This window comes from Bos grunniens, chromosome 27 (genome assembly GCF_055505025.1).
Source record: "Bos grunniens cultivar Pamir isolate PY7600 chromosome 27, Bosgru_T2T1.0, whole genome shotgun sequence".
NCBI classification, from domain to species: domain Eukaryota; kingdom Metazoa; phylum Chordata; class Mammalia; order Artiodactyla; family Bovidae; genus Bos; species Bos grunniens.
The window spans coordinates 13173829-13191008 of NC_141191.1; the positions used below are offsets into that span (position 1 = coordinate 13173829).

Genomic DNA, 17180 nt, shown 5'->3' on the forward strand with positions numbered 1-17180 from the left:
ACTGACCTTTTTTGGTCCTCTGGCCACTGCGGAGTTTTCCAAATTTGTTTGCATACTGAGGGCAGCACTTTAACAACATTATCTTTTAGGATTTGAAATACCTCAGGTGGAATTCCATCACATTCACTAGCTTTTTCGTAGTGATGCTTCCTAATACCCACTTGGCTTCACACTCCAGGATGTCTGTCTCTAGGCGCATGATCACACCATTGTGGTTATCCGGGTCATTATGATCTTTTTTGTCTAGTTCCAGTATGTTTACCTGATTATTTCCCTTACATGGTATACTCATCACCCCCTCTAGGCCTTTACTGATGGTGAGGATTTTAATACTAAGTTTTATAACATAGTAGTAGCCGAAGGTGGCATTTAATAGGCGTTTCCCTTAGGAGCAGTTTTTAATATTAAGTAGTGCACAAAGTTTTAAATATTTCAGGCATTCTTTGTAGATTCCTCTAAGGTACATTTGCTTTTATGAGTAAAGGAAGTAATAGGAGTTGAAAGAAAAGACAGAGGGATGGAGGGAAAGAGAAAAATAAACACAGAAAGAAGAGAGAGAACTCTATCTATTTAGTTGCAAAGTAGTTATGTTACAAATCCAGTCAAATGAGAAGCTCTCCTTAAGAGTTAGTTTGGACACAGATTTCATTCCACAGTTGGACTTTCTTTCTTTTTTCCTCTGGGCCATTTTGGCATAATAACTTATTTTGGGATGTTAAATATTAATAGTTTTATATATTAATGATAGGCCTTTGCTATATTAAATTATAAAATCTATTCTATTAATGGTAAAAGTCCATATCTTATGAGATGGTGTAGATCATCGTAACAACCAATACTTCAAATTAAGAAAAAGAAAAAAAACCTCTTGGAGCTTAGTACTGACCTGGTTCCATTTTATATTCAAATGTTACCTTGAATGTCTTGGTCTTTTCACTATAATCTATATAGATAAGTGTTAGTTGCTCAGTCGTGTCCGATTCTTTCTGACCCCATGAATTGTATCCTGCCAGGCTCCTCTGTCCGTGGAATTCTCAAGGCAAGTATGCTGGAAAGAAAGAAAGAAAAAAAAAATACTAGAATGGTTTGCCATTCCCTTCCCCAGGGGATCTTCCTGACCCAGGGATTGAACCTGAGTCTCCCCTGTATAGGTTAATCTAGTAGCTTTTACAAATTTGTTTGTGTTTCAGATTAAAACTATTGAGTGCTCCCATTTTTTATATTTTTGGGCATATCCTTTTAGTCTCTCTAAATTTCTTCTCCTGACTCCTAATATCCTTTATAATGATTCTTCTCTCTATCTGAGAAATTAGGTATTTTTTCTGTCTGTCTGTTTTATGCCCTATGCCAAGACTTCCTCAGTAGATGACGTTGGATAAGTTCCTAACCTGCCTGAGCCTATATATTCTTGTCTGTATAATGGGGATAACACTAACACTGACTTCAGTGAGGTTATACATGTAGAGAAGCTGATGTGTGCTTAGATTATAGTAAGCACCCAATAATAAGCATGCTGTTAGAACGTGTGAAGCCTGTGTGGGTGAATGTTTAACTGAACATCTTACTGTAGCCCTTGTGTCTATCCTGAATGTCAGATTGGCTGAGAAGAAGAGGTGCAATCTAGTGCTCAACAAGCCTTCTTTCATAGACTTGCTGTGAGTAAGCAGCATGATATTTTAGAATTCAAGTATTTTTGAAACTCCTTTTGAAAGTATGGTTCCTAGGCAGTAAATGGTCCTTTATTCCACTACATGGCACCAGTAAAAAAAGAAAAAAATCATGAAGAAATATTGAGTAATTCCTTGCTAAAAAATCCAATTTTTAATGTATAGAGTTAGGCATGAAATAGTTTTATTTTACAGTAATTGCTAAGTTTGGCTATTTTGTGAAATATTTTGATCAGGCCTCATTTATTTAATTGACTTCACTTCTCTATGTATTCATTAAATAGTTCCACAAATACTTACTAAACATATACTATATGTTTGGCACATTGCTAAGTGCTTAGAATACTATGGTAAACAAATAAGGCTCCTCGTCTCAGAGAGCTCGCCATCTCTAAATAACTTCTCGGTGTATTTATATCTTGACATTAAAATTGACATGGAACATTTCTTGAAAACCAATTAGGAAAACATCTACACTAAAATTATATTTTTCCTGTACTATGTAATTTTCAAAAACACTACCGCTGTGTAACATATACAGATATAGCCAAATAATGTCAGTGTGATGAATTAAAAGACACATTGCCTTTTCTTATTTACAAATTAGATTTTGAACTGTTTATTTAGGTGCAGTTTAGCATAAAATATCTCTAATTTTCTCATCATTCTGGTAAAACTACTTCAATATTCATCTATATTATGTGTAATGAAAGCATAGCTTGGATTTGACAGGGAGAAACATCGATTTTACATATAAATTCTGACCATTTATGCACTTACATGGGTTAATTTGCAATCAGACTTGGTAGGAATCAGAATATATGAATAAAATTGTACACAAATGCGCAACAAGTAAAAACAGTGCTTCTATTTTTCTTGAATACTGCAGTGAAAAACTGAGAAGTGGTATGTATGATCATATACGTACCTGGTCTTTCAAAGATGCAACTTGCTGGGTTTTTTTTTTGTTTGTTTTTCTTTTCCAATGATGTAACAACAGCTCCTAATATACGGAGCAGATGCACACTTATAATAAGCTTCTAAATATTGTGGTAAAAACCAGAAAAAAACTTTGCTTAATATCACATTGTTTAGAAGGTTGGTGGATTGAAGAAGGGATTTTTTTTTTAAGCCACTCATAATTTTGATGTATTTTTCTCAGTTCTAACCCCAAATGTGTTGAATACACAAAAAGCGTTTTCCAGGGCTGAAGCTTAGGCTTCCCAAACATACATCTCTCAAATCTGCTTAAGATGTTACTATGCAACCCAGTTTTATTTTTTCATCCATTTGCATTTTTAGATGCGTTTCTCTCCCTCTCTGGTTATTAAAGTTGGCGGCTGCATGGGGGAGATAGTGAGGCCCACTGTATGTCGGTGTCTTTGTGGAAATCACCTGGGGCCGAGAGTTCCGTCTTTCTCACCTTATCGTATCTGGAACACAGATTTGCTCTGCTCGTCATATTTTGGCATCTGTGAATCACCGTCATGTTGTCATATTCACAGTTACAAAGTAGCCGATGGGAAAGGAGCCAACTACTTGAGGCCCTTTCAATGGGGGGAAAAAAAAAAGTCTGATTTCAGCATTATTCATTGGAAATGCTACTTGTGAAAGCATTTACTTCAGTTTCTGAGATGCTGGCAATGACTTTAATAGGCAATGCATAATCTTGCTTTTTACAAGTGCTCCTATGTACTAGAGAGTGAAGCAACCAGTAATTATTGAGAGCTACAGGTAAAACGGCAAGTTTAGGAACCCAGAGGGAATACTTATCTGTGACTTATTTACATTTTATCAATAGTTGCTGCAACTTAAATGGACAATGAACAAATCATGTCAATAGAGGTTATTTATGAGAATTAATTCTCTTAATCATGTACTAATCCCTTATCATTTTACCTTTCTTCATAAATTAAAATGGGCAAAATTAACACTAAATTTTAAAATTAAGTGAATTCAGGGTAAATCCTGAAAAATAATAGCAAATAAATTTGTTAAAAGAAGAGATCTAATGTTTTTAAGTGAAGTTAAAATCCATCATAAGTATAGGCAAAAATGCTAAAAATATTTTAAACATTATGTTTTGTTTTAGCTCTATATGTTTAGTAAAGGTTTCTCAGTAAATTAAGTTCCCATCTCTGTGTACCTATCTCTTTGTATATTATTTAAGTTAAGAGGATTCCTTTTGGTAAACTTCATGGAGATACAGGGTGTAAACACACACATGCACAGAGAATGACTCTACAACTTCTAACTTCATTAAGGTTCTTCCAACTCAACCTAAACTTTGAATTTATGAATCTTCTCAAATGGTCCCCTAGTAATTTTATGCACATTTTGCTGTTGTTTGAATGACTGTGGTGACAAGATGGCAGTGCTAAGGCAAATATCCCAGGAAAGCTATTCACTTACAATGGAGTGTATAGATATTTCCTTAAGCAAGCATTTATAAAACTTTTATTCTATGAATACTATTTGTGGTGGTATACTTTGAAAAATAAATCTCAAAGGACTGTAGTTCAATACTTTTGGAAATTCTACACATTCGAGTTTTACTTAGAGCTTCATAATGAACATTAACCTTTAAAAGTGTCTGCAGAATCCTTCAATAAAAACACTTTACAAAAACACTTCAAAATATATTTGGCCACCGACTATTTTTTCTCCCTTAAAACACAGTTGTACCTCAGGGAACATATTTTGTTTGGAAAATCTATCTTAACAGAGAGACTTATGGCTGCTTAAAACAATTGAAGTGTCCTTCAAAGCAGAATGGTGAGCTACATACGTATTCTAGAAGAATCAGCTTATTTAGTTTTTTGGCAGTTCTGTTCTAGACCCACATCTTAATCATTCAGACAACCGCATCATTCAGAACACCACTCCTAACACAGGAATGCTAGTCTTTCCTAGGGCTTGCATCTCCAAATCTTCACAGCGGAGTTGTCTAAGTTTTCAGTCTTTCTGTGGATGGTATCAGAAGGAAATGGCAACCCACTCCACTCTCCCTGCCTAGAGAATCCTGTGGACAGAGGAGCCTTGTGGGCTGCTGTTCATGGGGTCGCACAGAGTCAGACATGACTGAAGCGACTTAGCATGCATGCATGCATTGGAGAAGGCAATGGTAACCCACTCTAGTATTCTTGCCTGGAGAATCCCAGGGACAGAGGAGCCTGGTGGGCTGCTGTCTGTAGGGTTGCAGAGTCAGACACAACTGAAGCGACTTAGCAGCAGCAGCAGCAGATGGTATGAGGCCCAGGCCCACACTGATGACATATGGGAACATGTTGAAGCTGGGTGGCTCAGCCTGCAGAGGCTTGAAGCAAGGTTTCCATTCCTGGCCAGAGATTAAGTGGGGTCATGGCAATGAGAGCACCAAACCCTAGCCACTAGACCAGTGATCAGTGACAAGGGCCTGGCCCTTTGGCTTTGCAAAAAAGATTCCCCACAAAGATGGAAAGGGGTGAAACAAATAAAGTGTTTATTAGGAGGAAAAGAGTATTATGCCTATGGATACACAGTCCCGCAGACTCAGAGTTGCAGTCTTGTGAATCATTTTTATGGGACATTTCTTCCAGGGTTCCTTTGGTCAGTCATCTTAATTTGCCTCGTTCTGAGTCCATATTTGGTTTATCTCTGTATCCTCTCACGTGTGTACATGCATCTCTTAGCCGAGATTAGTTTTGCCAAAGAGGACTTTGGGTAGTTGGCATCACTTACCATAGGATGACACTCCCTCCATTTTTGACCTCCAAGGAGGCTTTCTGTGAATGTGTAGTCAGGAAGGTATCCTGGCTTTGAGAATGAAAAGTACGTGGTCTTTCATCTCTTATCTGGGCAGGGCCCAGCCTCCTCTCTCAATTGTCCTGCTATTCTTGTCTAGGAGTTATCAGTCCACAAGGAATGAATCGCCAATTGCTTTCCTCTCTGGGGCGTGGGGACATCTACTTCCTGCCTCAGTGTGAACCATTTTGCAGAAATACATGCGTGTTAAATGAGATGATCTTCTGAAATATGGCAAACAATTAATGCCTTTAATATAAAAAGAACTTCTACAAGTGAATATGAAATAGATCAAGAGTCTATCAGAAAAATAAGCGAAGTATATGAACAGGCAAATTCCAGGAATGAGAATAAAAGTAAGCTAAGTACCTGTGGCGGATTCATTTCAATATTTGACAAAACTAATACAATATTGTAAAATTTAAAAATAAAATAAAATTAAAAAAAAAAAGAAATTTGCCTTCAATAGTGGACATGAAATCCAAATTAGAGCAAAATGAGATCTCATTTTCTTTCACCCATCAGATTGCCATGTGGATTCACGTCTAGAGCTGGTGAAAGTGTAGGGAAATTGACACTCTTAATTTACCAGTGGATTATGAATTATAACTTTATTTAAAGTATAGTCTGTCAGTAGCTATTAAGATTTTAAGTGTATCTCTTGATCCAGTATATTTAACTCTGGAGGAAAAAAAAGAAATAGACATTATAAATTTCTTCCTGGCTGAGTTCTTCAACCTTCCCTCCCTCTTACCTCCCAGCCTTCTGCATCCATCTATACAGATCCACCTCCTTATCCCGTCCACTGTTAGCTCAAATGCCACTGCTGAGTCAGTCAAGGTGGAGCTGAGCATCTGGGTAGCACTGCTTATGGTGAACTTAGAGCCGCTGCTGTTGGCCAAGTTCCAGGTACCACTAACCCACCCAGTCACCATCTCTAGAAGCTACTTCTCCCACTATTCTTGTGATGTTTTTCGGTTGAGATGACTTTCTTTTGCAGAGGATGAAGTCAGGCTTCTTAAATCTCGAGATTTCAGCTTTTGGGAAATGTAGCTCATTCAATTCATACACACATCGCTGCCCCTCCCTCAGTGCACACAGGATCTACACGGTGAATGTGAAAGGTTTCCTGAAAGACGCTGGTCCAGGGTAGTTGGTGGTTTTAGTAGCTAAGTGGTTTCTGACTCTTGCGTGGACTGTAGCCCACCAGGCTCCTCTGTCCTTGGGATTCTTCAGGCAAGAATACTGGAGTGGGTTGCTATTTCCTTCTCTGGAGAATCTTCCTGACCCAGGAATCGAACCCAGATCTCCCGCCTTGCAGGAAGATGATTTACTGGCTGAGCTATGAGGGATGCCCCGCCCAGGGTAGCAATCCTTTCTGACTCTGTGTCCTTAAAGACTAGTTGACTGTCCTAGACTCCTTTCAATCTCAGGGTAACTTTGCTCCCAGGAACACTTGGCCTTCTCGATCGGGCCTTGGTCATTAGCGATTTAGATGACCAAGGATGACCATTGGATGTGTTTGTATAACGTTCTAATTCAGACGACAGTTAGGAACTCAGGGTCCTCTGGAGCTACCTCCATCTTTTATGCAGATACCTGGGAGGAGCATTGGCACCCTGCCTTAAACACAGCGAAATACACTGAGGAAGGGCTGATGACCATCTCTCATCAGACCCTTGCCCAGCAGAATATCCTGCTAAAATAACTGAAGATGATGGAAATTCTCACACCGAGGCTGCCTCATGGCGTTTAGATGCCAGTTCTCTGAAGACAGTGATCTGGAAGCATTGTTTTCCTGCCCTTGTTTACCTAATCAAGCTCATTCTTATGAACCACACATATTCACTCTCTCCTGCTGGCAAGAACAGCCTCTCCAGGAGTCCAACCCACCACACTCATCAGGTTTAATTTCTGCCTAATTGTCTGCCTTGCCAGACCCTCCTCCTCTGTTCAGATTCTGATTTCAGAGTCCCCTGGGGTGAGCCTTCTTCTCTCTCCCCCACCTCTTCTCATGAGATCATCCATCTTCCCAGTGTCAAACTCAGCCTTTATTTTTATACCTAAATGTGTATCTCTAGCCCAGAAATTTGGCCTTCCCACCATTTGGCAGTGTCTGGAAACATTTTCAACACAACTGTGTGAGGGATATACTGTCATCCGGTAGAGAGGGGCAAGAGACGCATGTGCTCTTTGTAGGGTAGTTCACAGCACAGGGCAGAAGCATCTGGACTAAGAGTGAATAGTGTGGAGGTTGAAACTCCCTGTTGCTGAGTGAGACAAGTTCTGTTCTAGAATCATGTATGCAACATTACCACTTACGTGTCAGTGTGGTCCACACACTTGATATTGATAAAACAGAAATATTTTCTTCCCCAATTCTCTGTTATTTTTCCTGTTTCAGTCCCATCTTGGTAAATGGCAGCATATCCTATTTTGCCTCCCTGAGACTTGGGAGTTAATGGTGCTTTCTCTCTGTCTCATATCCAATCTCTCTCACATCAGCAAATCCTGGGAGCTCTATATCCCAGCATCATTCTGGCACCATCCCTCTGTCTCTATGTCACTTGTAACTGCTGTATCCAACCCCCATCATCTCTTTCTTGGTCATTACAATAGCCTCTTAACTGCTTTCCTGGCTTCCACCCCTGACCCTTGCTAGCAATTGACACAACAACAGAATTTTAAAAATATAAATTGGACCAGTGCCAGCCCTCCTTCCAAACCTCAGTGTTGTCCCTTTTGCACTTACAAAACCACCCTGAAGTCAAAACCTGGGCCTATGCCCATCTTCCTGACCGTGCTCAGAAGCCTTCCTACTCAGAGGATTTCTGCTTACAGATTGCAGCAGCTTTATCCCCATCCATGCCTTCCCTGTTGGACTTCCTTCTTCCTGGAAGGTCCTACTGCTGGATTCCTCCCAGACTGATGGCTGCTTGTCATTCATTAGTATCTTCGATCAAGTGTCACATCTTCTGAATGTACTTTCAATGTTATACAAAATGCAGTGGCCTCTCCCATCCACTGGGAGTGTGTCACTTGTTCTCTGACAGTATTTAAGTGGCTTTGTTCATTTTAATAGCACTTTTAAATTTAGATATAATTGAAAAGTAACATAGTTCTAGGTATACAACATAATGATTTGATATTTGTATGTATCGCAAAATGATTACCACAATAAGTCTGGTTGACGTCCATCCCCATACATCCATCACCGTACATTGTTACAATGTTTTCTTAGTAATGAAAAATTTTAAGATCGATCTCTTAGCCAAATTTCAAGTACACAATTCACTATCAGTAACTATCGTCACCATGCTATTCCCTCCTCATGGCTTATTTAATTTATAGTTGGAAATTTGTGTTTGGTAACTCCCTTCACCTTTCCCCCCACTCCACCCCCACCAGTAATTAGCAGTGTTCTCTGTATCCATGAGCTTGGTTATTTATTGTAGTGGTGATGGTGGTGGATTTGTGGATTTCAGTTACAATTTGTCTTGCTCTGTCTGATTTATTTCACTTAGCATAAGACCCTTAAGCCTATCCGTGTTGTTGCAAATGGTAGATTTTCTTTCTTTCTCATTCCTGAATTGTATTCCACTGTATATACATACCGCATTTTTTGATCTGTTCATCCATCAGCAGACCCAGAGGTCATTTCCAAATCTTGACTGTTAAAAATAATGTTGCAGTGAACACTGGTATATAAATATCTCTTTGCCATAGTCTTTTGTTTTCTTCACATATATTCCCAGAAGTGGAATTGCTGGATCATATGCTTATTTGACTTTTTAATTTTTGGAGGAACCTCCATATGGTTTTCCACAGTGGCTGCATCAATTTACGTTGCCACCAACAGGGCACAAGGGTTTCCTTTGCTCTACATTCTCACCAACACTTGTTATTTTTGTCTTTTTATTATTAACCATTTTGACAGGTGTGAAGTGACATTTCATTTTGGTTTTGATTTGCTTTTCTCCAGTGATTGGTACTGCCTAACACCCTTTCATGTAACTGGCCTCCTGTATGTCTTCTTTGGGAAAAATGTTTATTCAGATCTTATTTTTTAACCAGATATACTTTTTGCTGTTGTGGTGTGTGAGTTCTTTTTGTATGTTGGATATTAACATATTAAGAGATACTATTTGCAAATATTTTCTCTCGTTCAGTGGCTTGACTTTTAATTTTGTTGATGATTTCCTTTGTTGTGCTCTGCTTTTTAGTTTGATTCAGTCCCACTTGCATATTTTTGCTTTTGTTGCCTTTTGTCATCAGATGCAAAGAATCATTTCCAAGATGTGTCAAAGACAGTTTATGTTTTCTTCTCAGAGTTTTATGGCTTTAGATTTTTTATCCAAGTCTTGGATCCATTTTGAAGTAATTTTTATGTGTGGTTAGGGTTCTGTATGGAGAAGGCAATGGCACCCCACTCCAGTACTCTTGCCTGGAAAATCCCATGGATGGAGGAGCCTGGTAGGCTGCAGTCCATGGGGTCGAGAAGAGTTGGACACGACTGGGTGACTTCACTTTCACTTTTCACTATCACGCACTGGAGAAGGAAATGGCAACCCATTCCAGTGTTCTTGCCTGGAAAATCCCAGGGACGGCGGAACCTGGTGGGCTGCCGTCTATGGGGTCGCACAGAGTTGGACACGACTGAAGCGAATTAGCAGCAGCAGCAGCAGCAGCAGCAGCAGCAGGGGTCTGTAAGTTAGGGATCTGGTTTTCTCTTTTGTGTGTAGCTGCCCAGTTTCCTCTGCATCATTTATTCTCATTAAATGATGCAGACTAAATGATCGTTTAGTCTCAATAGGAGACTGTTCTTTTCCCCAGTGTGTATTCTTGGGTCCTTTGTTATAAATTAATTGACAGTGTTTGTATACATCTAGTTCTGGGTTCTGTTTTGTTTCACCGATCTATGTCTGTGTGTACGCCAATGCTATACTGTTTAGATTACTGTAACTTTTTAATATAGTTTGAAATCAGGGAACGTGATGCCTCCAGCTTTACTCTTTCTTACGATTGATTTTGCTGTTCTGAGCCTTCTATGTTTTGTTCATCCGGTTCTCCTTGGTGCACTCACATAAAGACCCCTGTCTCCTGTGTTGGTTAGATTAATTATGGTTTTCATCAATACAAATGATCAGCAATAAAGCATTCACTGTTAGCCTGACACTAAAAGCTTTGTAGAGAGGCTAGAGATCATAGTTCTAAAATTGAGTAAAATATTTTAAGATGATATAGCTTGGACATCTTTTCCAAACTTTGCCTGCCTGCCAAAATCAACAATTTCCCTCAGTTCTCTCTTCTGTGGTCATTCTCTCATGGAAATAGTCCTCTGTTACCTAACATTGTATTTATTCCTATTTCATTTTCTACTAGATTATGGATTTGCTTAAAGGCAAAGATTCTGTGTATATTTGTATCACTTGCAGCATAGTGCTCCGCCTAAAAACAAACAAACAAACAAAAAAAACTCTGAGACTCCTCTGTATAGCCAACGTATTTTAGATGTTGTGCAAAAAAATTTGTGATATGTATTTGGTACTCATATTTTTATTACTACTTGATTTTCTGCTGAGTTCAGGGTAACTGAAGCAATATAGTATTTCATATTCAGTAAAGCCTAACTTATATAATAAATATCACTTGGTAATAATATACCAAGAAGTAGAGCAATAGAGTCACTGAAACTGTTACAAAAGCTAACAGTTGAGGGTGTTAATATTGAGGGTGAATTATGTGCCCAGCCATATTCTAAATACTTTTAATATGTTAACTCATTTAATCTTCATAATAGCCCTATGAGATAGTGATTATTTTCCTCTTTTGACATTTGCTGAAACAGTGGCAGAGAGAAGTAATTTGCTGAAGGTCACACCATAACAAAGAACTACTAAGCGCCCTTTCAACCTAGGCAGTAGGATTCCCAAGTCAATATCCTTAACCTCTAACCAGTCACTTTTGATAAAAAATACAATTGACTTTGTACAGGACTGTATAGCTTTAAAGTAAAAGAGTTCTTTCCATCTAGATGTGACTTCTTAAAATTCCAGAATGGATTTATTGCTGTATACACTACACAATTACAGATGTCTCAGCCTTCCACTAATTTTGGTGATAAATAATATTTCTGCTTTCCGATACAATGACAAATTCTTTTTTTATCCTCTATGAAAATGCAAGACTTTAGTTGAATACAGTAACATATCTCTGCATAGTTGGATGGGGGAGGGTGGAATGCAGGAAAATAAATCACTCTACCAATGCATCTTGGCAGCGTAATCATCTATTTCTAGCAAAGAGCAAAATAGACATTATATGACACACTCTTATTTGAGATAATCTTTTATGTTTTGTGGTTAACAATCCAAATAAATCAATGTGAGCAAAATTTAAGACTAAAAAGATAACCCCAAATCCCTTTAGTTGTCCTTTCTATCAAAAAGAGTACAGTTGTTATTTACAGCCACAATGAACCATGCTAATTTTCGCAAGAGGCTAGAGAGGCAGCATATTCACTAACAATAGATTTGCATAACAACGATGAAATGCACAAATAAAAATCTCCATTAAAAGCTTGTTAGAGGCCAGCCTGAAAAAGAGAAATTAAAAAAGATTCTGAGGACATCTCTCACTAGGTAGCCAACTCAACGCTAAGAGCCATCTGGTCTCTTTTCATGCTCCATATCCACTGTCCTCACCAACGTAGACATGGACATGGTTTTTGGTCCTCTAATTAAGTGGAATCAATGTGGAATGGTAGGGCCGAGCTGCAAGACCATTTGCATCATTTTTTTGACAAGGTAATTGCCCGTCAGTAATTAGATTTCAAAAGGATCTCGCACCAAGGGAACGAAAACGTTCAGCAGAGAGATGACTGCTTTCGTTTACTAAATCTTAACTTCACAGTGTCTTAGATAAATCATAGGTTGAGACACCACACTGCCTTATAGATGAAAAAATGTGGTATTTAGGTGTGCATTTAAAAGTCAGGAGCCAATTCTACAACGGAAACAGAATTTGGAGGAAATAAAATCTTTTCTTTACCACCTAGTAGCTCTATGCCTTTGAGATAGCATATATGTCTTGGTTTAATTTTGCTCAATTATAAAATTAGAATGATGTACACCAAAGGGTTGAGCCAAGTCTCCCAAGTTTTTCCTGAACTTCAACAATCTGAAACCTTTGGTCTGTTAACCCATCATCTTCTCTTACCTCTCATTCTTCTTATTTCTTACATGATATACTCAACTGAAAATTGGAGCTGTTGTCACTCATGCCAAACCTGGGAAGATATTCTATAAACTTCTGTTCACAGATGGTCAAAACTCCATCAGTTATACCTCTTAAACATTTTGGGAATGTTGCTTGCTGCTGCTGCTAAGTCGCTTCAGTCGTGTCTGACTCTGTGTGACCCCATAGACAGCAGCCCACCAGGCTCCCCTGTCCCTGGGATTCTCCAGGCAAGAACACTGGAGTGGGTTCCCATTTCCTTCTCCAATGCATGCATGCATGGTAAGTCACCTCAGTCATGTCCGACTCTGTGTGACCCTGTGGACAACAGCCCTCCAGGCTCCTGTGTCCATGGGATTCTCCAGGCAAGAATACTGGAGTGGGTTGCCATTTCCTTCTCCATATGTTGCTTAATTCTCCCTTTGTTCACTTCCCATTGCCTCTGTCTCTGTTAAGTTCTTCACCTTCTCAGTTATGGATTCCGTAAAAAGTCTCTCAATAGGCCTGTTTCCCTAACTGTAACCAGCCACCATACTGCTAACCTGATTATCCAAGTAAAAAATATGGTATTGGTCTTTCTTTTTAGAATCCCCTGTATCCTTCAGTAGAAACATCTTAACAGATATAAGGATTTGGGCCCTTCATCATTACTTCCTTTCCCCTCTAGTTTAGCCAAAGTGATGTACCGAATAAAATTCTCCCCCTTGTCTTTGACTTTGATCTACTCTTTTGCCACTGTGTGATTAAATTCCACTGTCTTCAAGAGTCACAGTTGGACAACCTTTAAATAAAGGAAAATGCATTACCTCACTCACCCCAATAGTGTGTATCTCACACACACACATGCACACACACACACGCACGCACGCACGCACGAACTTAACCAGAGTACTGAACGTCTGAAAGAAGAGGCCCATTTCAAGGACCTCAGTGTTCATATAGCCAGCTCTTTATTTACCCATCTCCATGGAGATTTCATTTGAAAACTGATGGTCTGAGGGGGACATCTACTGCTCCCACTTGTGCTCAGAGAGGATTTTGCTTTGGCCTGATTACAAAGAGGGCGGCGAGCTCTTAGGAGTGTTGAATAGCTTCCTCTCTCCTATCCTCACATCCAAACCATCATCAGTACATTCAGGTGGAGGAGTAAACTTCAGCTGCTGCAGCCCATGGTTGGGAATTAGCTGATAAATGTGAATGTGTTGATGGCGGAGAGAGAAGCTGATAAGAGGCTGGAAATTGGCAGCTCTGGGCTTGCCCAGAAATGAGCCCAGGTTGCCCAAAAATGGAAGTGATTTGGGCTGTGGTCCAGCTGCTGAAAACCTTGTAAGTTTATCTCACACTGTTGTGATTTTACTTAAAAATATTTAGGGGGGTTCTTTTTATGTTAGCTGCTTTGTACAGGAAAGGGACAGTGAGGACATCTTACACTTTATGTCACATAGAATGTGGGCAACCATCAGCCCTTAAGGCTCATCAGCTTCTCCTTGTTTTCACTTAAAATTGGGCTTCCCTTCTGAGCATTCACATAAAGCTGATGCTTCCTCCACAGAATGTGTGCCGCGTGGATGGGCTTGCTCAGACCTGTCCTCCTCGATTCCATGTAATGCATGGGCACCTAGCTTTCATTGGTCTGAGAAGTTCCCCATTTGGATGGTAGATTGAGGTTCACTCTACCTGTAGGGAATTAAGCAGAGCTCAAACTTTCTCTCTGCAGTCTTGAAAAGAGAAAACTGAGCAAAACACAATTGCAGTTTTGCAAAAGAGATCCAGTTTAGGATTCTTGGGAAGAATCTTAGAGGAAAAAAAAAAAAGTTTGAAATTTGTAAGTGAAGTCAAAGGTCATAAAGGTGAAAGGACTTTCTCAGCTTTCACACTGGCCAAGATCCTGGCCTGAGACCAGGAAGAGGGTCACTGATGGGAGCAGAAAAATAGGCCAGTATCTGTAATGTCATGAGAAGGTGTTGTGAGAAATTAGAAAAAGTCAGAAAGTTTCAGAGCAACAAGCCTTAGAAGCCAGGTCAAGGGTTTTCACATTCATTCTGAGTGATAACCAAAATATTTAAGTAGTGCTAAAACTTGATTATATCTGTTCCTTCTTAAAAACAAAAACAAACAAAAGAAACAGTTCTCTGCCATCTGTATGGATAATGGATCAGAGATGGGGTTAGGTGTGTGCACAGCAGAGTTATGGAGGCCCCCTAACAAGGTGAGTGACAGTCATCGTAAGAGATTGTGGAAATTAATCTATTGTGGTGGTTTTGAGGAACAAAAACTATTTATCTTCAAGGACTTGAAGTATTTTATTTTTTTGTCCTGAATGTTTCCATTTATATCAAAGCAAAGAGACACCTAGAAGTCATCCCTATGGGCAAGTGGACATTGTATGATTTAATCAGTTTTGCCCTGAATGGCTGAGAAGGGCATCTTCAGAGAGGGAACATGTCCTGACGTTTGCAGGGGGCGGTCAAGGGCCATACGAGACTGGGGGACCGGGGGTGACAGAGGATCTTCCAGGAGCACAGCCCAGCCCCACATCCAGCAGCATCATCAGGTCACCTCTCCTTCCATCCCTGAGCGCCTCTTACCCTGTGTCTAAATCTTATTAGAGAGTCCATCTAGGACTAGAGTGAGAAGCGATTTTCCTGTCCTGACAATTTAACACTCAAGTGAACTCAGATGAATTTACACCAGGAGCCAGCTCTGTTTGCAAATTAGTATCAAGACGTTATCAATTTTGCAAGTCTTTGACTCTTAACTTGTTTTGAGGATACAGTTAAACTCGGTTAAAATGATATTTTTTCAATACCTAGAGGCACCTCTCAATATCAAGATTTGTGATACACTTAGACAGTAGGAGAAAAATGCATCTGTGTAGTCTTACATATGCAAATAGAGTTCATAAGAAAATTATTCTTGATTTTTTTTTCTTTTTTGCTTCTAAGAAAATGAATTCAGGTCCTGTGGGAAAGAAAGTACCGTCAAAGGAGTTTCTTCTACGGCTATTATTTCTCCTAGTATAGCCTAGCCTCTGATTAGGATTAAATGTTATATTGATTCAAGCCAGTGTTGTTTCAAGTACAATCTTGGCTGCATATTGTGTGGAACCATGACTTTGATTCATCTCAGTGACAGTTGTCAGGCATTGTAAATAAAAATCTCTCTGACTTTAATGTGTTCCAGTGAAAAGTATGTGAGAAATTCAAATAACTAATGCAATATTTGACAAGAGTACATCTTATATTAATAACTTGTCTCTGGTATTTTATTTTTATTTAGTAGAAATGAAAATTGCTCTAACACCTAACCCTTAAAACTTCCAGCATAGACATAAACTCACATGTGTCGTATTACAATCACTGAGCAGAAGGTACTGAAATCTACAGACATGACCTCGATAACGTGCCCCATAATTTCTGTTTTTGCTCTCAAACATGAAACTCATTAGCTTTTGTGCTTTCAGTGCACATGCACTGAACAGAAAGGCGTTTAATTATTATAAGCAAGGAGGTGATTTTAATTTTTAGTGAAAAAAGAAGCTAATGAGATCAGGAAAAGTTTTTAAAGTTGGCCTATAATTGTGCTGCAGATAACAATGAATCATCCTTTATATTATTTACTGGAGACCAATAAATGATATGTTTTATTTTAACAGGCAATTTGCTGCCATAACTGTGCTTTTCCTCTAAAAGGTAAGTGCATTTTAAGAATTATTATATAAAATTATCATGGTTTCTGATTTATAGCTTCGAAGAGCCTATTAATTTTAAAGTCTCATGGTTGACAGCTGTGTTGTTCAAAGGCAAGGATATATAGTATTAATTATCTCAAGCTCCAGATTATTGTTCATGGTGGAGACATTGCATATAAAGGACAGACTGGCACTTTTTTCTCTTTTAGTAGGAATAATTAATTAACCTGGTGACTTTAAAAGAAATACCTGTTGAAGTAAAATACAAAGAATGCAGTTTTAGTTTTGTTAATTTGCTTCACTTCTGGATGGCTTTTGACACTTTTCATGGAAATTACCAGCCAATTGGAGCTTGCCTGCAGTTTTTGCTACTGATCTTTCTTGATTGGTTGCTTGGCTGGCTTAGTCATTTTGAGGGTGAAAAATGGTTGTATCTTCTCGGTAGTATTTGACAATAACACTTTTATTGAAAATATAGACTTTTAACATTTTGGTGTAATATATTGGATTTAAGTATGGATTAAATTTTGTTGCTGATTCAATCTAGTATTTAAATTTTCAAGAATCCTATGAGGTTGAAAAGTAAACTAAATGCTTGAGTATAGCATTTTCTGTGTTTATTATGTAACAGGAAGCAACCAGATCATGGTCTTGTGTCTCTGCCTGCCCATCTTGAAGCATTCGGTCAGTGAAATCATGACAGGGTTATTAATTACCCTAGCAATAACTACCCTAAGCAGTATGCCCAGTCTAGCAGGCATAGAGTCTGCTTCTTGATAAAGGTCTGGTCTTTGTCTTCAAAT

At 38.9% G+C, this 17180-nt stretch overlaps 1 protein-coding gene across 1 annotated transcript in view; it reads left to right on the top strand.

Annotated features, from left to right (window-relative positions):
• TENM3 (teneurin transmembrane protein 3) overlaps positions 1-17180 on the top strand; it is a 2452009-nt gene that overhangs the window by 151084 nt on the left and 2283745 nt on the right. Inside the window, exon 2 of the mRNA XM_086379882.1 lies at positions 16342-16378. The gene's annotated coding sequence lies outside the window, so the exon portion shown is untranslated. The remainder of the gene's footprint in view (positions 1-16341; positions 16379-17180) is intronic.